The following is a 13659-nucleotide window of genomic DNA, read 5'->3' as shown; positions in this document are numbered from 1 at the left end:
CAGCCAAGCATTTGTCCTTCTCACGTTTTGTCTTCACATTTGAATTAGTGCCAGTTTGCACAGATTGCGTGTCAGTTTAAATACAAGAAACTTGCCTCAGTTTGCTTGAACTCATTCCACCAAAGACTTCTAAAAACTTTAGGTAGTCTGCAAACAGCAATGGTTGTTTCACATTAAGTTGCTTTGTAGAATTATAAAACAGCTTTTCTTGTGCTTTCAAATAAAATGTTGTCATCCACTAATGAATGAGATACCATCTGTAATAATTAAGGTTATTATACTTGTTTTCCCCCTGCAGCACAACTTCTAAAGGTTTGGAGAAGACAGCGAGAGAACCACCAAGAAGGCTATAGTAGTATTGTAAGTACTTCACTGAAAAGAAAATGTGAATTAAGAGTGTTATAAAGAGGCTGTCCATTTATATTTGGGAAAAATGAGCTACATAAAAGGATTGCATGTAAAATACAGAGCAGGAATTGTAGGAATCGTGTTAATAATTTATAAGGAAAAAACTGCCTTCTTGTAAAATCTGAATTGTATCCTTATACAGTGTAATCGGGAATTTACCAATAGCAGTGAAAAATATTTCTCTATCCAACAAAGATTGATCTAGGTTATATACATTTGTTTATTTAAAACTATCAGAATTTAGAAAATTATTGTAGTTTTGCAGGTTTGTCATTTGTTTTAGTGACTTATTGTTTAGGTTATTTTGCAGAATTATTTATTTGCTGATTTATTTATGTATTTCATTATTTATTTATTTGATTATTTAGTAAATTATTTATCTGATGAATTATTAATACATCTTCATGACATGCTTTAAATTATTTATAACTTAATTTTGAGTTTATTGCTTTTCGACGCTGCATTGTTACTGACTAGTTTTGATTTTTTTTTTCTTGGTTCTTGAAAATTAAAGTATTAGCTCTAAGGGAAAAGTATAGTCATTGCAAGATCCATAGATGTTTTCTATATGAAGTAATTTACCCTATAGAGACACGTGTATAGTTATATTTTTCTTAACATTACTGTTTACCTTTGAGTTTTTACTCTGCTTATACCTAGAAATATAAACATGAAATGAGTGACCTTCAGGAGCAAAGATTAAAAATGTGTAAAAATAGGATTGTTTCTTATACAGCTATTAATTATCATTCCTAGAGTTGTTGAAATCGATCCTAGCATTTTTAGTAAAAAAAAAAAAAAAAAAAGAGAAATTGGTGTTTTTTTTGATGAAGCCTCTTGATAGCAAAATAACTTAACTACTTCTGTTAAGAAAAAAATGGAATTAAAATCACAAGAACTCTTCTCAAGGGGAGAATCAGTCCTACTGAGACCATTTTAAACATATGACACGTATAGATGAATATGTAAGATTAATATTTACACATAACTAGGAGGAGGAAGTGGACCAGTATGTAAGAAGTGTTTAAAATTCTTGACTGCATATTTTTGTAAATGAATGGGGAATTTATAAATTCCCCAAACTTAGCATTTGTGTATTCCCATAGGTAAATAACTGTTAGCCACTATTTTATATAATTCACAAAGAACCATTCTTAGTGTACTGAATATCGTGACCACCTTTTGATGGTGTTTTCTTTAGGCAGTTCTCTTAAATCTGGGTTTTTACCCAATGAAGGATTGATGTAATGTGGAAAACCAAAATTAAGGGTTAAAATTCTTGCTTCATATGAGTGTCAACTTCTGGGAGTTGTGTACATACAGCTGAGGTCTGAATATGTCTGCATGACTTATGTCTGCTGTGATTTGAGAAGCTATCAACCTTGTATCTAAAGTTATGTATTTGACTTCTGGATATAATAAGTAAATTGCTTCTCTAATCTGACTCTACCTGATACTAGGGTTACCAGATAGCAACTGTGGAAAAAAATGGGACGGGGGTGGGGGGTAATAGGTGCCTATATAAAAATGTCCCCCAAAATGGGACTGTCCCTTTAAAAACGGGACAGATGGTCACCCTACCTGATCCCCTGTGGGAAAGCATACTCTACCTTATAGGAAAATGTTGTGATTAGGGCCTTTTTGCATAGCACTGAAGGGGGTTTAATGAACAGGGCAAAGCAGTACTTCCCTTAGAAAAGTGCCGTGTGCATAACATGGCCTTTATTCTGTGTTTAGTGCTTGAAATGAATTACTATATACTTTAAAGTTTTAACACAGCATAGAAAGGCTGCATTGTACATTTCAAGTTAGGATGCTGTTGAAATACAGTAGAAATGGCCTCTGTAGACAGGTTTCACTATAGAACTTAAATTATGCATGTGTATATCCAAATTCCTTATTTTGAAATATTGAATGTATGAATATTTAATTGGTATCTTGCTTTAGTATCTTCATATGCTTGCCTTAAAGGAAGCCGTTTCCTTTGATTTATATACATGGATAAAAACGTGTGTACAGTATGTATCAGTGGCTTTTTCTCTCCACAGTATTACATGAACAGCTTCAGATGATAGCTAAAGATTTTTATTCTAAGAGTTACCACTGTTGTGTAAAACATGCAGAAGTGGCATAACTCTTTTAGATTCTTTTACCTTCCAGAAATATTTTTTCACATGTTTAGAAAGGTCAGGTATATTGCAACCCTTAATACTCACATAAACCCCCAAATATTTTCATTATTTGGAGAAGAATTTTATTTTGATTTTTTTTGTTTTCTCTTTATTTGAATACTTTGGTTAAAGCTGCAAACTTCATGAGAGTTCCTGAATGTATATTAATATTACGTGGCATGTTTTATGAAATTTTGTATGGTTACTCTTATTTTCCTGCATACATGAAATCTTATTGTTCAGTAAGGCCTATTACACATTGTTACAGATAACAGCAGGTAAAGTGCTGTCAGTATATTCTGCTTCCAGTTTTTCATAGTATGAAACATTTCCTGAAATATGAATCACTATAGTTATAGGGGTAATATAATGAAGCTTATGTGTTGGCACTGAGAGTAGCTACCTTGTAATTATGACAAGTGAAAGTACAGCCAAAGGTCACATTAAGCAGGAGATTTCTTTCACACCTAATCCTTTTTCTGGATGGCGCAAAAAATGAATTTGGTCCCTACACTACCATATTTTTAAAGAGAAAAGGAAAGCACTGATTCAGTTGCCATGAAATGTTTTTTATGGCTAATGTATTATTTTGTTCATAGTTCAAGAACTTAAGCATAGAACTTTTGTATGTTGACTTAAGTGCTGCTCCACTGTTCTAAAGTAACTTAAATTCTGGATAAAATTATACAGTATCAAATAATATTTCTGCTTTAATATATTTTTAACATATAAATTTAGTTAAAAGCATAATTTCATATTCTAAAAAGAAAAATGTGTCCATGTGTGCAAACTGATGTTTGTATTAACGTGTTATGACTATAACGATGGTTTTTCTCTTGCAGTTCAAGTGGGAAAATGCTGATTTAATTTTTTTTTAGCAGTTTTGTAGGTGAATTTTATCCTCTTGTAAAGTGCTAGGTTCACTGTCTTGGTAACTGAAGTCTGCTATTTAGCAGCAGAAAAAGGAAGTAGAAGCCACTCCATGCTGACTAACCGTTTTTCAGCCCCATCTTAAAGGATTCCTATCACTAAGGGTGAGAGGATAGTTCATTTCTTAGGGCTATTCTGTTCTTGGCCTTGTGCTGAAATTGCCAACCAAGATGCTAAAAATGACAACAGTTTTTGTGATGTGGATACTTGTTTATCAGGAAACGAAGTGAAACTACTAATGCACTTCACATAAGCTACTGTGACCAGCCATGGGATAGAGATTTTATGGCCTGATTTTAGGCGTACTACTGACCTGAATGGTATAGTTCCATAGAAGTCAGATTGGATCCTATTTGAACTCCTGACTTATAGATAAAAGGATTTGCATCCTCTTAGTAAATTCCCCTGAATCATATAGTCTCCGTATTGTTTAATTAATATTTCAGTGCTTAGCATTTGTCGTCTTTTGTCTCCCTCTCCCTCTTTGCTGTTCCTATGGAATCTGTGGAGCACTGCCATCTAGGATTTTATAATGTCCTCCATCACCATGGTAGTATGGAGGCACCAAGAGAAGTAAACATCTCCCATTCAGTTAGAGCGAAAAGGTGGGTGAGGTAATCTCAGAGTTGGTCCAATAAAAGAGATGAACTCACCCATCTTGTCACTCTAATTGCCTTGGACCCACATGGCTACAACTACACTCTCCTGTAATTTTAATCAAATAACACCCCTGTGAAAACTACAGCAATTGTGCTTGCATTTAAAAGTGATAGTAGGGAAGTATTAATGTACTTCTGGCTTATTAATGCAGTTTAGTTTTAGGAAATAAGGAGAAGCCAGCAGCAGATGACCAGCCAGTTGTCTGCAAAGCTGTTTCCTTTGCTTTATATACATGGATAAAAACGTGTGCACAGTATATATCAATGGCTGTTTCTCTCCACAATATTAGATGAACTACTTAGATAATGATAGCTTAAAGATTTTTATTCTAAGATTTACCACTGTTGTGTAAAACATGCAGATGTGACATCAGGCAACAGAGTCAGTTTTTGAAGCTGAACCTATTGCTGCTTCATGGATGAAACAGCCCAATGTGCTTGGTCTCAGGCAGTGTTTTCTCTTGCCACCGTGAGGCTTATCTATGTCATCCTAATGACACAGGGTACGTCTACAGTGCAAAAAGAGGAGTGTTCTTAACTTGGGTTAGCTAACCCAGGTGAAAATAGTACTGAAGACATGGCAGCTCTGCTTTTAAGTTGGGTTAGCAGCTACGGTTATAGGTTTCAACTTGAGCTGCTAAGGTGAGTTAAGAACACCAGTTGTCATGTCTTCACTGCTATTTTAACCCAAATTAGCTAACATGAGCTAAAATCTTTTTTTCAATATACACATACTGTACCAGAATGTAGGTTTGAGAGGAGACTGGTGATCCCATCTTTACAATTTATCTATCTGTTTAAAAGAGTATGCTCCAAGAATTACTGGAGAAATACTAATAAATATCTTAGAGTAAAGTATTTGCAGTGAAAATACATGTATTGGATTAGATAAAATGAAGGTTAATGAAACTGATAGTTTTACTTCACTTACTAGAAAAGAGACTCTACAGCATATTTTTTCAATCTGCAATGTAAGACTGGTCAGAACTGACAGTGATGGCAGCATGACATTTTAAAGAAAAATTGCAAGCACCTTAAAGAAAAAATATTAGGTTCAAAGAAGGTGAAGACCACAGAATGTCTACTATTTTAAGTTAAAATGTCCAGAGGCACATAGAATATTGATTTAAAAGAAAATTCACAATAAATCTTTGCTGCAGTGACCAGGAAAAGAAAATTATCTTGGGGGGAGGAGGATATTTCCTCTAGAGAAATTGCTGTACCAAACCTAAGATCACACTCTGTGTTGTGGTCAAAGAGGAGTAAACAGTTGTTCTTAATTGAACTCAAGAGTCCCAGGGGAAGACAGAGTTGTGGAAACATGTGAAGTCAGGAGGAAATAGCATAGGCATGAGAAGGCAGTATAATGATAGGAACTTGTGGGCATAGGGCTAGTAGCAGGCGTGTTCTTTTGGACAACCTGTACTGGGACTTCAATGAGCATTTGTGAGCAACACTAGGGATAAATCTTCTAGTACTATTGAAGTATAATACTTTCCTCAACAAGAATATATTTGTGTGTACATGTGTGTAATATGTATGTATATTATACAGTTATTAAGCACTCAGATAATGCACCCATCTCTAAGAGAGCGGAACGCAAGTATTTTGTACCACCAAGGGGCATGAATACTTATATACCTACCCTGCTCCTAACTCCCTGGTGGTTGAGTTGGTCAACCACAGGGAACGGCAGGGCCAGCCAGCCCCTACCCCAAAAAATAAAGATTCAAGAAGGGATGCCTTCCTCCTGTCCTGGTCAGGCCAGTTTCTCTATGCCTTTCCCCAGTTCCCGCTGATCGGCATGGTCCTGGAAAAAAATAAAGACGCCCAGGCAGCATTGGTACGGGACCTCCTCTCCCAGGACCAGGGCCACCTCCTCCACCCCAACCTAGCGGCACTCCACCTCACGGTGTGGCTGCTCACTTGGGAGGAAAGGACGTGCTTGGAAGGAGTTCAGTGCATCCTCCTAGAAAGCAGACGGCCCTCCACTTGCCAAGCCTACTTGCCAGCCCCTACCCCAAAAAATAAAGATTCAAGAAGGCTGTACTCTTTTGGAAGGAAAATGTATTTGTCCTTGAGCTTCCAGTTATGGGTGGCGAACCACCAGGCCCTCCTGGGCCGGTATGAGTTCAATCCCTCCAATCCCTCCAGGAGCGTGACAGGAAGGAGTTCAAAGTGCTGGTGGAGGAGGGTATAGCGGCCGCCAGGGCAACCCTGCAGGCAGATTCGGATGCAGCTGACACAGCCGCACGGTCTATGGCCTCTGCTGTGTCCATGTGAAGGGTGTCGTGGCTCCTGCTCTCTGGGCTATCCAGCAAGGCGCAGACCTACTTGCAGGACCTCCTGTTTGACGGCAAAGCTCCGTTTGTGGAACAAACGGATACAAAGCTGCATGGCCTGAAAGACTCCCGCACGACGCTTCAGACTCTGGATCTCTATGTTCCGGCTCTGGCTAAACCTAAGTTCAAGCTGCAGCAGACTCCCGCTCAGGCCACCCACCCAAGATACAACACTGCTTATAAGATGTCGCGGAACTATAAGAAGTGCCCACAGAAGCAGTCTCAGCCTGCTCCCCAGCCTGAGTCCTCCAAGGGCAAGCAGGTGGGGAAAAGGCGGGATGCCCGGGGGCGCTGTGCCAGTTCTCATAAGGGATCCACCCTCAATAAAGCTTCCTTTCTCCAACCGGTTGTGTGCTTTCCTCTCTGAGTGGTTGCGGCTGACCTCGGACCGATGGGTCCTCAACGCCATCTCCCGGGGCTACACTCTCCAGTTTACTTCTTCCCCACCCAATCACCGCCCGCCCCTGGCCCTCCTGGGGGACACTTCACATGAGGCTCTGCTCGAGCAGGAGGTGGGGTGGCTCCTGGGCCTAGGAGCGGTGGAAGCGGTAGCTGGGGAGTTCAAGGGTAAGAGGTACTACTCCTGTTATTTCCTTATCCTGAAGGCCAAATGGCAGCTTAAGCCCATCTTGGACCTGCGAGGCCTGAACCACTACATGGTGAAGCTCAAGTTCCGCATGGTCTCTCTGGCCTCCATCATCCCCTCTCTGGATCCCAGGGACTGGTACGCCGCCTTCAGTCTGCAGGACGCGTACTTCCACATTCATATATTCAAGGGGCACAGACGCTTCCTCCATTTCATAGTGGGGCAGGAACACTACCAATTTACGGTCCTCCCGTTTGGCCTGTCCACTGCCCCCAGGATATTCATGAAATGTATGTCAGTGGTGGTGGCCTACCTCAGGCGCCGAGGGGTCCAGATCTCCCCCATCTGGATGACTGGTTGGTTAAGGGCAGCCCCCGGTCACAGGTGCGGGATCACGTGGGGCTCCTTCTGTCCATGTGCACCACTTTGGGCCTGTTGGTAAATAACACCAAATACATGTTAGTCCCAGTTCAACGCATAAAGTTTATCGGGGCGGTCCTGGATGCCTCATTGGCCAGAGCCTCCTTCCCACCAGACAGGTTCGAGACCCTGAAGGGGCTCATCAACACGGTCACAAGGTTTATGGTGACAACAGCCAGAGCATGCCTCCAGCTCTTGAGTCACATGTCGGCGTGCACGTATGTGGTCCGTCACGCCAGACTCAGGATGAGGCCCTTCCAGCTCTGGTTGGCCTCAGAGTTCTCCCAGGCCAGGGACAGGATGGACAAAGTTCTCATGGTACCCGAGCCAGTGATCACCTCCCTATAGTGGTGGTCCTCCCCAAGAAACATACTCCAAGGGGTCCCGTTCAGGGGCAGGGCCCCATCGCTGGAGCTGGTGTCGGACGCGTCAGACCTGGGATGGAGGACCCATGTGGGGAATGTTCAGATCCAAGGTCTGTGGTCGGCTCAGGATCTGACCCTCCACATAAACGTAAAGGAGCTCAGGGTGGTACGGCTGGCATGCATGGCCTTCCACTTGCACCTGGAGGGCCGGGTGGTCAGGGTCCTTATTGACAACATGACCTTCAACGTTCTACATGAACAGGCAAGGCAACCTCTGCCTTCTGCCACTAAGCCCTCAGGCTGTATGATTTTTGTATAACCCACATCTGCCTACAGGCCTTCCATCTGCCAGGCACCAGGAATGCACGGGCGGATTGCTTGAGCAGGGACGTCTCCTCTCAGCATGAGTGGTCTCTCCACCCAGAGGTGGTGCACAGACTTTCCCAAGTGTGAGGAACTCCCCAGGTGGACCTGTTTGGACCGGCAGAACCGTCACTGCTCCCGGTTCTGCTCGGGGGGCAGGGGGGATGGGCTGGGATGGGGCGCTATCTCTGATGCCTTCCTCCTGTCCTGGTCAGGCCAGTTTCTCTATGCCTTTCCCCAGTTCCCGCTGATCGGCATGGTCCTGGAAAAAAATAAAGACGCCCAGGCAGCATTGGTACGGGACCTCCTCTCCCAGGACCAGGGCCACCTCCTCCACCCCAACCTAGCGGCACTCCACCTCACGGTGTGGCTGCTCACTTGGGAGGAAAGGACGTGCTTGGAAGGAGTTCAGTGCATCCTCCTAGAAAGCAGACGGCCCTCCACTTGCCAAGCCTACTTGGCAAAATGGTCTCAGTTTTCCAGATGGGTGGATGAGCGGGGCGTTTCCTGGTGGCTGCCCAGATCCAGTTTATTCTGGACTATCTCCTTCACCTTAGAGCCCAGGGCCTGGTGCCCTCGCCAGTTGAGGTGTACCTGGTGGCCATATTGGCCTTCCATCCGCCGGTGCAGGGCCACACGGTATTCTCCCATGCCATGACTGGCCGATTCCTTAAGGGGTTAGATCACCTCTTCCCATATGTTAGGCCCCCTGTCCTGAAGTGAGACCTAAACCTGGTGTTGGCTCATCTCACGGGGCCCCTGTTTGAGCCACTAGCTACGTGCTCCTGGTCACACTGCTCGTGGAAGGTGGCCTCGCTGGTTGTGATCATGTCGGCTAGGCGGATCTCGGAGCTCAGGGCCCTGATCTCCGAGCCCCTGTACACAGTGTTCCATAAAGATAATGTCCAGTTCCGCCTACACCCTTCATTCCTCCCGAAGGTGGTCTCCGCCTATCACGTGGGTCAGGACATTTTTCTGCTGGTCCTCTGCCCCAAGCCCAATGCGTCCAGTGAGGAGCGCAGTCTCCACGCTGGATGTGAGACGGCCTCTGGCTTTCTACCTGGAGCGGACTAAGCCGTTTAGAAAGTCCTTGCAACTGCTCATCGCCTCGGCCGAGCGCATGAAAGGTCAGCCGATCTCCACTCAGCGGCTCTCCAACTGGATCACTTTGTGCATCTGTACCTGTTAGGACCTGGCAGGAATCCCTCCGCCACCAATTGTGAAGGCACACTTGACTTGGGCGCAGGCCTCGTCGGCTGCCTTTTTGGCCCATGTCCCCATTCACGGCATTTGTAGGGCTGCCACGTGGTCTTTAGTTCACACGTTCAACTTGCACTATGCGATCAGCTCCCAGACCAGGAATGACACCGGGTTCGGCAGGGCTGTGCTCCATCCTGAGAATTTGTGAACTCCTACCCACCTCCAACAGATATCGCTTGGAATCACCTATTGTGGAATACACATGAGCAATCACTCAAAGAAGAAAAGACAGTTACCTTTCCATAACTGGTGTTCTTTGAGATGTGTTGCTCATGCCTATTCCACATCCTGCCCTCGTTCCCCTCTGTCGGAGTTGGCCTGGTAAGAAGGAACTGAGGGTGGGGGGGAGCGTGCAGCACCCCTTATTCCGTGCCATGGAGGCGCCACTCGAAGAGTCTCTGGGGCACTCCCCTACGGGTACTGCTAGGGGAAAAACTTCCGGCACCAATGCACGTGGCGAGTGCACACACCTATTGTGGAATAGAAATGAATAAGACATCTCGAAGAACACCAGTTATGGAAAAGATAACTGTCTTTTTAAGAATGCCTCTCCTTCCTTCAATGAATGTGTGGACTACCTCAATCTCTAGGTTTTTATAAGATCCATCACCATGGTATCTCAGTGTCTCCATGAGAAGTAAACATTTCCCATTCAATTAGCAATCAAATATCATCCCTGTGAAAACTATAGGAACTGTGCTTGCATTTAAAAGGGAGCATAGGAAAGTATTTAATGTACTTCTGGTTTATTAATGCAGTTTAGCTTTAGGAAGTAAGGAGGAGCCAGCAGCAGATGGAGATGACCATCCAGTTCTCTGTAGACCAGCAGTTGGTGGTACATAGACCATAGTTTGAGAACCACAAACTCAGAACGTATATATGGTAGATTTCTCTTTTCTCTCTGTTGATGTGCCGACTCACCCCTGCGGCACCTCCTGCTGGTCGTCCTCGGAAATTAGCTCAATCCAGCCCGGAGTGCCCTCTGCAGGCCAGTGATCCGCCTTCTAGCTACTGGCCCAGGACCCTGGTGCCCCTTTAACTGGGGAACCCCCACCCCACTAACCCCACCTTGCCTCAGAATTGGCTACTGCCCAGTCTCCATCTAGCCCCTGTTCACTGGGGCAGACTGCAGTATCACCCACTCATCATCGGCAAAGGGGTTTGGACCTGCTGCCTTCGCCTGCCCCTGGGCTGCCCCCTGCAACCCCCAGTACTACTTGGCCTAATGCTAGGCTGCAGCCTGGGGCTTTCCAGGCAGGAGCTCCCTGGCGCCTCTGCCTTTCCCCAGCCCTGCTCCACTCTAGGTACCTTGTCTAGCTCCCTGCAGCCAGGCCCTTCTCCCTCTACAGGCAGAGGGAGAGTGTTTGCTCCTGGCTTCCCTGGCCTTTTTATACAGGCCAGCTGTGGCTGCTTCCCCAATCAGCCCAGCTTTTAGAGCTGGGCTTTCAAGCCCTGCTAGGCCGCTTTTTAAACCCCTCAGGGCAGGAGCGGGTAACCAACCTGCTACATTCTCTCAAGTATGTTTTTAATGATTCAGGCTAAGTCTATGCTAGGAGTGCTTTGCTGATATAGCTGTAGAGATGTACATACTAGCAAGGTACTACTAGTGTGGATGCAGAATATATCAGCAAAACTACCCTTTTGCCAGTATAGCTTATTCCAGCCCCCTGAACGAAATAAACTATACTAGCAAAAGTGCAGTTCTGCTGGAATAACTGTATCTACACTAAAGGTTTTTGCTAGTATAGCTATGTTGGACAGAGATCATATGTCATCAAAACTCTGACACAGTCATGCTAGCAAAAGTTTGTGGTGTAGAATTGGTCTTGCATAGTAGCCACATACTATATAGTGTATTTTTAATCACTGACAAAGCCTTCCAGAGGTGTGTCAAACCCTAAAAAGTGCCCCCTCCTGGTCACGCTATGTGGGGTATTTCCCTCCCTTGGTATGTGGGGAATCCAAGTTCTGTGTTCTGGATTCTCTGGGGAGTGCTAAGCTTTTGGAGCCTCAACAAGCTGCAACAATTGTTCCTCCCTTGGTCTCTCTGGCACACTTCCTGGGTGATGATTCTGCTATCCCTCTTGGAAATAGGTCTCCCCAGCCCAGCTGTCCTAGGCCTCAGGACCTGTGCTGACCCCTGAAATAACCCAGTAACTTATACCACCCCTGTCACAGAGCTCAACCCCAAAGATGTAAAGTTTTTGGATTACAATTTAGCTCTCTGTAGTTGTGAAACAGTTGACATGCATACATTTTGCACAGTCTACACCTTTGTACCTTTTTATACTTAATCATGTAAACCACAGGAGACTATAGATCATTAAATAATAAATCTGAAACCACAATATCCCTCACTTTCTAGCTCACCCTTCCATTGTGAGTCCTGGGAGAACCATCTGGGTCCAGGAAGGCAGGCAGGACAGGTGTCCCCTGCCTCATGCCGTTACATGGTGAGCGGAATCTGCCTCATGGATTGGAGAAAATGGCCCTTTTCCTATGTGTTTCTTTATTTTGGAAGTCTAAGCATTCCTTTGTATCTGTCTGGGGTGTATTTGCTACAGGACCTATCAGCAATGGTTGATCCACGTACATATAGGCATTTGTGATGCAGCAATTTTTCATAATACAACTTCACAATATCAATCAGAATTCATAAGTTGTACAGACATAGCCCCAGTACATCACAAAGTGTATCTGGGAGATGAAGCAGCTAACTATAAAACTGACTTAGCTTCACACTTAAGTGTTCTGTATATGCCCGAAAGTTTCCGTTATTACTTTGTTGTACTTAATATAGTGTACATTGTGTAAAATTGATTTACTATTGTATTTTACTTTCTGTATATAACTTAATGGACTGTTTTGTCTAGCATACACAGAATAGTATACAGAACTTTAAGATGCTTCATGGGTTTGTCTAGTTGTAGAAAAATGTATATTACAGAATTTGAAAAATATCTAATTGTGTAAATAAAATAGAACATACTTGCAAGGGGACATATTTAAGACTGCAGTGCGACTTTAACTTTATAATTTACTGACTTCAAGCACTTAACCAGGCAACCTTAATTTCTACTAAATTTAGTTATGGTACTTCTCAGAATGATTTTCTTGAAAGAAAAAAAAATCCGTAACCTTTTGCTAGGCTAAACTCCACAAGAACACTAATGTACTTTTAAATCACCATAGTATCTGAATGCTTCACAGTCATTAAACACCTATTTTACAGATGGAGAACTGAGGCATATAGAGGTTCAGTGACTTAAAGGTCACACAGGAAGTCTGGGGTAGAGCAGGAAACTGAATCCAGGTCTCTCAAGCCCCAGGCTAGTGCTCTAACTACTGGATCATCCTGCCTCTGAATATGTGCTCCCTCCTGCAAACACTTAGGCATGTGCTTAGCTTGAGACATGTGACTAATCTGAAAGTTGATGAGTATGTTCTCTTGCAATCATATATTTAGCAAATGCCCACCACTTTCAAAATGCTGTCTTCATCCCGGACTCTAGCCAGCTAATGCATTTGACATATGGTGGTAGCTGGATTAATGTTCCTCACTCTTTTGTGAGGATCAACAAACATTAGAAACATCGTTGTTAGTTGCTATGAAAATAGTCAGCAAAAACATGGAGATTAAAGGGTTTTATCATCCTCCAATTTCATAGTTGTCTGTGGTGTAAGTAAAAACAACGAAGAGACTAACATTCCTTTGGGCATAAGCTTTTGTGGGTTAAAACCCACTTCAGTTGCATGGAGTTAAAAATACAGTAAGCAGAATATATATTATAGCACATGAAAAGATGGGAGTTGTCTTACCAAGTGGGGGGTCAGTGCTTATGAGCCAGTTCAATTAAGGTGGAAGTGGCCTATTCTCAACAGTTGACAAGAAAGTGTGAGTATCACCAGAGGGAAAATTACTTTTTGTAGGGACCCATCCACTCCTAGTCTTTATTCAGGCCTAATTTGATGGTGTCCAATTTGCAAATTAATTCCAATTCTGCAGTTTCTCATTAGAGTCTGTTTTTGAAGGTTTTTTGTTGAAGAATTGCCACTTAAGTCTGTTATTGACTGTCCAGGGAGATTGAAGTGTTCGCCTACTGGTTTTTGAATGTTACAATTCTTGATGTCTGATTTGTGTCCATTTATTCTTTG

At 43.5% G+C, this 13659-nt stretch overlaps 1 protein-coding gene and 1 long non-coding RNA gene across 11 annotated transcripts in view; one reads left to right on the top strand and one right to left on the bottom strand.

Moving 5' to 3' along the window:
• The window catches only part of TBC1D5 (TBC1 domain family member 5), a 487219-nt gene that overhangs the window by 34645 nt on the left and 438915 nt on the right, over positions 1-13659 (top strand). For all 9 annotated transcript variants that reach the window (XM_039523970.1, XM_039523969.1, XM_039523966.1 and 6 more), the window contains exon 2: positions 299-360. The gene's annotated coding sequence lies outside the window, so the exon portion shown is untranslated. The remainder of the gene's footprint in view (positions 1-298; positions 361-13659) is intronic.
• The window catches only part of LOC120397688, a 36384-nt gene continuing 28972 nt past the window's right edge, over positions 6248-13659 (bottom strand). For both annotated transcript variants that reach the window (XR_005593933.1, XR_005593932.1), the window contains 2 exons: positions 7410-7528; positions 6248-6514 (listed from right to left, as the gene is read on the bottom strand). This is a non-coding gene — a long non-coding RNA (uncharacterized LOC120397688). The remainder of the gene's footprint in view (positions 6515-7409; positions 7529-13659) is intronic.

Source organism: Mauremys reevesii, linkage group 2 (assembly GCF_016161935.1).
Source record: "Mauremys reevesii isolate NIE-2019 linkage group 2, ASM1616193v1, whole genome shotgun sequence".
Taxonomy (NCBI): Eukaryota; Metazoa; Chordata; order Testudines; family Geoemydidae; genus Mauremys; species Mauremys reevesii.
This window is presented reverse-complemented; position numbering and strand designations above follow the sequence as displayed.